Source organism: Rutidosis leptorrhynchoides, chromosome 4, assembly GCF_046630445.1.
Source record: "Rutidosis leptorrhynchoides isolate AG116_Rl617_1_P2 chromosome 4, CSIRO_AGI_Rlap_v1, whole genome shotgun sequence".
NCBI classification, from domain to species: Eukaryota; Viridiplantae; Streptophyta; class Magnoliopsida; order Asterales; family Asteraceae; genus Rutidosis; species Rutidosis leptorrhynchoides.
Genome location: NC_092336.1, coordinates 480,353,718 through 480,363,133, shown reverse-complemented (window position 1 = coordinate 480,363,133; position 9,416 = coordinate 480,353,718). Strand labels below are relative to the sequence as shown.

General features: G+C 32.3%; 1 non-coding gene across 1 annotated transcript; it reads left to right on the top strand.

Annotated features, from left to right (window-relative positions):
- Positions 1–531: 531 nt before the first annotated feature.
- Positions 532–603, top strand: TRNAR-UCG (transfer RNA arginine (anticodon UCG)). The gene has a single exon. It is a non-coding gene; the product is annotated as a tRNA-Arg (tRNA).
- The last annotated feature ends 8,813 nt before the right edge of the window (positions 604–9,416 follow it).

Below are 9,416 nucleotides of genomic sequence, written 5' to 3'. Positions count from 1 at the left end.
ATTCATTAAATCTTTTTAATCATTGACCTCCTTTTTATCATTCATCACCTAGATTTTATCATTCATCACCTTCTTTTTTATCATTCATTACCTCATTTTTATCATTCATCACCTCCTTTTTATCATTTATCTTCATTTTTATCATTCATCTTCATTTTTATCATTCATCGCGTTATTTTGTCATTCTTCTCTTATCATTCATCAGCTATCTTTATCATTCACTTGATATTTTTATCATTCATCGGATACTTTTATCATTCATCAGGTACTTTTTTTTATCATTTATCACATTCTTTTATCATTCATCGTTTATATTCATCAACTACTTTTATCATTCATTTGATATTATTATCAATTATCGGGTATTTTTATGAATGATAAATACTCGATGAATGATACTGTTTTTTGATAAATGAAATTTTTTTTATGAATGATAGCATTATGATGAATGATAACCGTATTATGATAAAAGATAAGTGTTTTTTTTATATGAATGACAACAATTAGATGAATGATAATTGTTTGAAAATTGGGCATTTGGTCTAGTGGTATGATTCTCGCTTTCGGTGCGGGAGGTCCCGAGTTCGATTCTCGGAATGCCCTATTCTTCTATATAAAACTAATCATATTATATCAACTATTTGAAATTCCTCTACTTTTATAACTCTATTAAAATGTTTGATGATATAAAATATTTTAATGCAAGATAATCATTTTGTGATTAATGGTTATTGTTTTCTTATGAATGATAACCGATTTTTAAAAAATGATAACTATTTGATGAAAAATAATTTAGATAAATGATAATTTTTTCTAATGAATGTAAATGTTGTATGAATGATAATTGTCTGATTAAATGATAACTATTTGATGAATGATAAATGTTTTTCGATGAATGTTAAATGTTTTTCTATGAATTATAAATTTTTTTTCGATGAATGATACTTTTTTTCGATGAATGATAAATATTTTTCGATGAATGATAATTGTCTGATGATAATTGTTTTTTGGTGAATGATAAATGTTTTTCGATGAATGATAGACGTTTTTCTGATGGTTGGTGGTGGTGGGTGGTGGTGGGTGGTGGTGGTTAGTGGCGGTGGTTGTTGGTGGTGGTGGTGGTGGTGGGTGGTGGTGGTGGTGGGTGGTGAGGGGTTGTGGTGGGTGGTGGTGGTAGGTGGTGGTTGATGGTGGTGGTGGTAGTGGTTGGTGGTGGTAGGTGGTGGTGGTGGTTGGTGGTGGTGGTGGTGGTTGGTGGTGGTGGTGGTTGGTGGGTGGTGGTGGGTGGGGGTGGGTTGTGGTCGGTGGTGGGTGGTGGTGGTGGTTGATGGTGGTGGTGGGCGGTGGTGGTAGGTGGTGGTGGGTGGTAGGTGGTGGTGGTAGGTGGTGGTGATAGGTGGTGGTGGTGGTGGTGGTGGTTAGTGGCGGTGGTGGGTGGTGGTGGTGGGGGGTTGTGGTGGGTGGTGGTGGTAGGTGGTGGGTGGTGGTGGTTAGTGGCGGTGGTTGGTGGTGGTGGTGGGTGGTGTGTGGTGGGGGTGGGTGGTGGTGGTGGTTAGTGGCGGTGGTTGGTGGTGGTGGTGGGTGGTGGTGGTGGGTGGTGGTGGGTGGTGGTGGTAGTGGTTGGTGGTTGGTGGTGGTGGTAGTGGTTGGTGGTTGGTGGTGGTGGGTGGTGGTGGTGGTTGGTGGTGGTGGGTGGTGGGTGGGGGTGGGTTGTGGTCGGTGGTGGGTGGTGGTGATGGTGGTGGTTGATGGTGGTGGTGGTGGTTGGTGGTGATGGTGGTGGGTGGTGGTGGTAGGAGGTGGTGGGTGGTGGTTGGTGGTGGTAGGTGGTGGTGATAGGTGGTGGTGGTGGTGGGTGGTAGAGGTTAGTAGTGGTGGGTGGTGGTGGTGGTGGTGGGTGGTGGTGGTGGTGGTAGTTGGTGGTGGTGGTGGTGGGGGTGGTGGTAGTTGGTGTTGGGTGGTGGTGGTGGTGGTTGTGGGTGGTGGTGGTGGTGGTGGTGGGTGGTGGTGGTGGTAGTGGTGGTGGTTGGTGGTGGTGTTGGGTGGTGGTGATGAAGGTGGTTGATAATATGTTAACTTTTGTATAATTAATTTTTGTTAATTATAATTATTAAAATGACCTTTTTACCCTTATATGCATTTTAAGCTAAATTGAAATTTTATGATATTTTGTTGTCCATATTTGCTTATTCAGTTTGTACTCATTTTAAGCTTAACCACGGATCGTGCCCATATATATATATATATATATATATATATATATATATATATATATATATATATATATATATATATATATATATATATATATATATATACATATATAAAATTTTGGGCCCTTCAAACTTTTTGAGCCTTAGGCGATTGTCTATCTTGCCTATGTCCAAAGACGCCTCTGTGTCCAAGACCTCAAGAGGTAAAAAAACACAATGACAAAATAGATCTCGGAATGTATGGACTCATGGCGGGCCTAAAGCCGGAGCAAACTGATCGACGTCTCATGCCTAGTTTTTCTAATGGCCCAAACTTTATGGAGTAATATTTAATGCATTTGATTAGGCTCAAGGAATAAATTAAATACCATGAACTACACATTTGACTAGGCCCAAAGAAGAAAAAAAATATATGCAACCTGCTTTTCTTTTTCTTTCAAATTAAGGTTTTTGTTATAAAATATCTAGATTGTGTTATAAAATATCTAGATTGGATGTTAATTTTATTATTATTATATTTCTTGCATAGTAATATTTTATACTATAAATAGACATGTATGGTAACCATTTAAGGTGCACCATTTCTCTTGAAATATCAATATCAATATTTCTTCTCTCCTTCTTCTCTCTTTTTCTCTCTTTGTTCTTATAACCATTAAAGGTAGTTATAAGCCTACTGAATTATAACACGTTATCAGCACGAAAAGCTTAGTGTAATTAAAAGATATCTCAAACGATCACGAATCACTAATCAAGGTATGAAATTATTAATAATTTTCAGACTCGAATATATCAAATTTTGGACTACTAACATTTATATTTATGTTATTTAAGTTATATATGGTCGGTTATACCACCTGAATTATATTTCTGTAATCTAACTTTTACTAACTTCACTAACATTTATATTTATGTTATTTAAGTTATATATGGTCGGTTATATCACCTGAATTATATTTCTGTAATCTAACTTTTACTAATTTCACTAACATTTATATTTATGTTATTTAAGTTATATATGGTCGGTTATACCACCTGAATTATATTTTCTGTAATCTAACTCTTATTAACTTCACTAACATTTATATTTATGTTAATAAGACCTCATGATTGTACGCAACACGTCATTTGACAACACGGTACTTTATGTACGCAACACGTCATTTGACAACACGGTACCATGGGTCGAGATTAATTCCGATCAATACGAATACGACGGGGTCTTTATATGTTATCTAACATTTATGATTACTTATGCAATTAATCATTATTTATTTCATGCATACTAATGTTTATTCTTAAATTTATAATTTTAAAAGTTAAAATAAAAAAATAGTTTGTATTTTTATTAAAAGTAAATCTTAAAAGTTAAAATAAGAAAAAGTAGTTTGTACTTTTATTAAAAGTAAATCTTAAAAGTTAAAATACAAAAAGTAGTTTGTATTTTTATTAAAAGTAAATCTTAAAAGTTAAAATAAGAAAAAATAGTTTGTATTTTTATTAAAAGTATATCTTAAAAGTTAAAGTAAGAAAAAAAAGGGAATGGTAAAATGGAATAGTTTTTTTGTCAAAAATGAAGTATTGAAAATGAAGTGGTCTCCTTCTATAACTAAAAAAAAAATATACTTTTATCAAATGAATTTTTTTGTGGCCGACAATTTCAAACACGAGTCCGTGTTTAGTTTATCAAGAATATCTCTTGCTTTGGTGAAAGGTCACGATCACGATATCAGGTGTTGTGAAAGAATTAAAAAATTGGTCAAGTGGCCTTTTAAAAACTAGAAAAAAAATTTAAACAAAAAGTTTTTTTATATATTTATAATTTACGGGTAACGTAAAAAAAAGGAAGTTTTTAAAAAAAAAAAAAAAAACAAAGAAAGTGTTTAAATGAGTTTTCCAGAAAGGGGGAAAGCAAAGTAAAAAAAAAACTTTTTTCCAAACAAAGGTAAATGAAAGTAGGACTTAATACAAGAAAAAAGTAAACATCTCCTAGACGTGATAAAATCTATCAATGATAAGTATTAGACTTGATGAGCTAAATGTGACAAAAATGTTTCAACATGTCTTATGTTAATTTTCTAAAATAAGTTATTATTATTTCGAGTTTAACACATATACATATGTTAATTAAAAACAACCTTTTTGTTCTTATGTAGTGTTGGGTTGCAATTTTGGTTGTATGCCATAATTCCATCCAGTAGAGTGACAATAGAAAACTTTTGATGATAATCAATAAAAAACTTTTTTCCAAACTTGCCAAATATTTTGTTAAAAACGTGACCGTTGAAAAAAGGAGGTTGAATAATAAAACTTAAAAAACAAATTATTTTTTTAAGAGTGTGCTTCAAAATGGCCCGTTTAATAATGGGGAGTAAAAATATAGTCAAATTGTTTCAACGAACAAGGGTTCAATTGGATGTCTCTTAAAAAAAATCCGCGGGTACGGGTGATGGATCCAATGGATCCGCATCCACGACCCGCGGGTGCTATCCCTAATTGTGACAAGTACAAATCAACTACAAGTCTAAAAAATAAATGCTCTTATAGGGACCAAATGTTCACAATAATTGCCTAAGCTAGATATGAAACAAATAGTTCATAAAAAAAAAAAAGGTCGTTGTGCGTTTTCGGGATGATAGCCGAAATACACTTACAAAAGTAGGTCAGCCGTCAATTCTTTATGGCCATATCAACGTAGATCAATAAAATCATTTATGGTTTTGATAAAAGATTAATTAAAAATTAATTGTTTTTTGGTCTTGGATTCTCGGTAACAAAAGCAAAGGTTGTTTTTGGTTGCCACAACAAACAAGACAGAGGTTGTTGACTTTTGTTGTTAAACATGGCACAAGTGAACAATAACAATAGATTATTGTTTTTGAAAAGAATAATGATGCGTTAATTTTATTGTATAAAGTAAAATTAAAGAAATGGTTTTCATTGATGACTATGAACAAACGCAAACAAAGTGTTTGTGGTATTTGGTGATTAAAAAAAAAGTGCATCTAAAGCTTCTACTGAAAATAATATGCATCTAAAGCTTCTACTGAAAATTAATGTGCAAGGTACAACGTATAACTATATGGTCAAATTCATTTGAGCCTTCGGAGTCACAAGTATATGATGTATATATATATTACTCAATTAACAAAATAGTAAATCTAAATTAATTCATATGAATAGTAAAACGAAATTAATTAATTTACTATTCACATAAAAAAGCGCATATGATAAAAAGCGCATCACATATGATAAGCGCATATGATAAAAAGCGAATATGATGAAAAGCACAACGCATATGATGAAAATCGCATATGATTAAAAGCGCATATGGTGAAAAACACAGCGCATATGATTAAAAGCGTATATGGTAAAAAGGATATATGATAAAAAAAAAACACATATGGTGATTTATAAAAAAAAAAAAAAAAAACACATATGGTGATTAATGGAAAGCACATATGGTGATTAATGAAAAGTATATTGTGAAAAAGAATCACAAATGTTTCTTGAAAGAATTCAAGGTAAGATATATGAACCAATTCATCCATCATGTGAACCATTTTAATATTTCATGGTTCTAATAGACGCATCTAGCGGATGGTCTCATATTTGTATGTTATCAAGCCGTAATATGGCATTTGCAAAGTTTCTTGCACAAATTATTAAATTGAGAACACATTATTCTGATTACACCATTAAAAGGATGAGACTTGATAATGCTGGTGAGTTAACATCTCAAGCATTTAATGATCATTATATATCTACAGGGATTGTTGTTGAACATCCAGTTGCTCATGTGCATACACAAAATTGGTTTAGCTGAATCAATAGATAAACGCTTACAGCTAATAACTAGACAATTGATAATGAGTACAAATCTCTCAATATTTATATGTGGACATGTAAATTTACATGCTGCGACATTAATTCGCATTATACCATGTGGAAGTCGTAAATATTTTCACTTAATACTTGATTTTGGCCAAGAGCCAAATATTTTCTACCTTAAAACATTGGTTGTGCAGTGTATGTTCCAATTGTATCACCACAACACAATAAAATGGTTCTTCAAAGAAAGATGATAATATATTTTGGATATAAAACATCTTCAATCATAAGATATATTGAACCCATGATGGGTGATGTTTTTACAGCACGTTTTGCTGATTGTCATTTTAATAAAACATTGTTCCCTAGATTAGGGGGAGAAATAAAAATAAAAAATAAAATGATGCTTCATGATGTGAACATCAATTAAGGTATATTGAACTCGCACAAAAGAATGTGAAACGAAAGTTCAAAAATAATGCATATGCAAGAACTTGCAAATTAATTACTTTATGCATTTACAGATATAAAAAAGTGACTAAATCATATATACCAGCGATAAATGCTCCAGCTCGAACTGAAATTCCAAAAGCTGGCAATAATGTCACTGTTGAGTCTTTGCCACGCATCAAACGTGGAAGATCAATTGGTTCCGAAGATAAAAATCCTCGAAAAAGAAAATCAGCTGATAATGAGGTAAGGAAAGTGTTCAAGAAGAACCACAAATCAATATTCCTTCTGCAGAGGATATTGATAAATGTAAATACTAAAATTGCGATAAATTATGCAATATTATGGAACCGAAATGAAACTAAAATCTCTATGAGATATTTTCATATAATGTTACAATGACATCATGAATAAAGATGATGATCTGGAACTAAAATCTGTCATTGAATATACAAAATGGACATGATTGAGCTCAATGGAAAGGAGCAATAAGAGCTGAATTAGAATCGCTCGATAAAAGAAAAGTTTTCGGATCAATCGTTATCACTTTTAAAGATGTGAAACGTATGGGATACAAATGAATTTTTATCCGAAAAGAAATGTGCAAATGAAGTTACAAGGCAAAACTAGACTTGTAACTCAATATTTCTCACAAAGACCAGAAATGAATTAGGAGGAAAAATTATCCTCCTGTAATGGATACAATTACTTATTAGATACTTAATCAACCTGGTAGTTATTTAAATGCATCTCATGAATGTTGTTACTACTTATCTGTATGGATCACTTAATAGTGATATATATGAATATACCTAAAGGGTTAAGGTATCATAAGCATCTAATGTAAAACCCAAGGGAATATATTCCATTAAATCACAAAGATTTCTAAGTGGGTTTATACAAACGGGACGTATGTGGTATAACCGATTAAATGACTACTTGATAAAAAAAAAGGGTATAAATATAAACTTATTTTGCACGTATGTTTTATAAAAACAATGTTCGGATATGAGATCATAGTTGTTTATGTCAATGTTCTTAACATCATATGAACAAATAAAGAGATCTATGAAATCATTCAACTTCTAAAGAATTATTTTAAAATGAAAGATCTTGAAAAAATCAAGTATTACCTTGGATTGCAAATTGAGCATATGCCTAATGGTTTACTTGTACATCAAACAACTTATACCGAAAAGATTTTAAAACATTTTTTTTAAAGACAAACTCATTGTTGTTAGATCACTCAATATTGACACTGATCTATTTCATCCCTGCGAAGATCATGAAAATTTTAACAGATCGGAAGTTCTATATTTTAGTGTAATTGAGGTTCTTATGTATCTTATAGATTATACAAGATCTGACATTTCTTTTGCAGTTAATTTGTTGACAAGGTTCAGCTCAGCCCCTACCAAAAGACATTGGAATGGGATCAAACAAATAGTTTGATACCTTCGGGGAACTACTGATTTATAATTATTTTATTCTAACAACTCGAAACAAGATTTGTTTGGTTATACAGATGCAGATTATTTATCCGATCTACATAAAGCTAAATCTCAAACTGGATATGTATTCCTAAATGGAGGCACCGCAATATCATGACGTTCTCAAAACAAACACTTGTTGCAACATCATCAAATCATTCCGAAGTGATTGCATTACATGAAGCTACTCGGGAATGATTTTAGTTAAGATCAATGATACAAATCATTATTGATTCTTGTGGACTAGAACGCTATAAAAGCGTAACAACTATCTATGAAGATAATACAGCTTACATAATACAAATGAAAGAAGAGTATCAAAAATGACAGAACAAAACATAAATGCTGACGAGGCGCTAAAGCTATAAACGGTCTTAACGGTCATAAGTTTGATGGAAAAGAATGGTATATTGGTAAGGCTCAGAAAAAGACTGAAAGGGAATAGGAACTGAAACAACGGTTTGAACAAACCATGAAGGAGACTGTAGACAAATCACGAGGGCCAAACTTGTACATAAAAGATTTAGATGATACAGTTTCAGATGAAAACCTCAGATTTTTCTCATATACTCAAGATATCGTAAAAGACAACCAGATTAAAATGAGATACGTTCAATCAACAACTCTGCTGATCTTTATACCAAAGCACTGCTAACTGCTATTTTCAGAACACACGTTCATAATATTGGCATGAGGCATGTTCAGAAGATGTAACAACTCAGGCGTTGCCTACTTGAGGGGGAGTCAACTTTATGCTGCACTCTTTTTCCCTTAGCTAAAGTTTTATCCCAATGAGTTTTCTTTAGCAAGGTTTTTAACGAGGCAGTACTAGTTATTCTCTAATAAAATTGTCATCCAAGGGGGAGTGTTATAAAATATCTAGATTGTGTTATAAAATATCTAGATTGGATGTTAATTTTATTATTATTATATTTCTTGCATAGTAATATTTTATACTATAAATAGACATGTATGGTAACCATTTAAGGTGCACCATTTCTCTTGAAATATCAATATCAATATTTCTTCTCTCCTTCTTCTCTCTTTTTCTCTCTTTGTTCTTATAACCATTAAAGGTAGTTATAAGCCTACTGAATTATAACATTTAACATGCATCCCTTGTAAAATCTTTTTTTTCAGATTTCTCAGATTTTGGATTTTGTTTGCTGATTGTTGAAGAAAAATATATACTTTTTTATTTTTCTTTCTAAAAAATAATATGTTATATACACATATTATTTTGTGGTTACTCCATCAAAATGTGGTTTTTAGATAATGGTAATTAGTTTGTCGTTTTTTATTATTTTTTTAAATAGCTTATATTATTCATTATGGTCTAAGATGTTTTCTTTTTTCACCTCGTGCGCGGCCTATAGACTTACTGACGAAAGAAAACGAACTGGTAAGGGTACACACGAGTTTGTTTTATTGT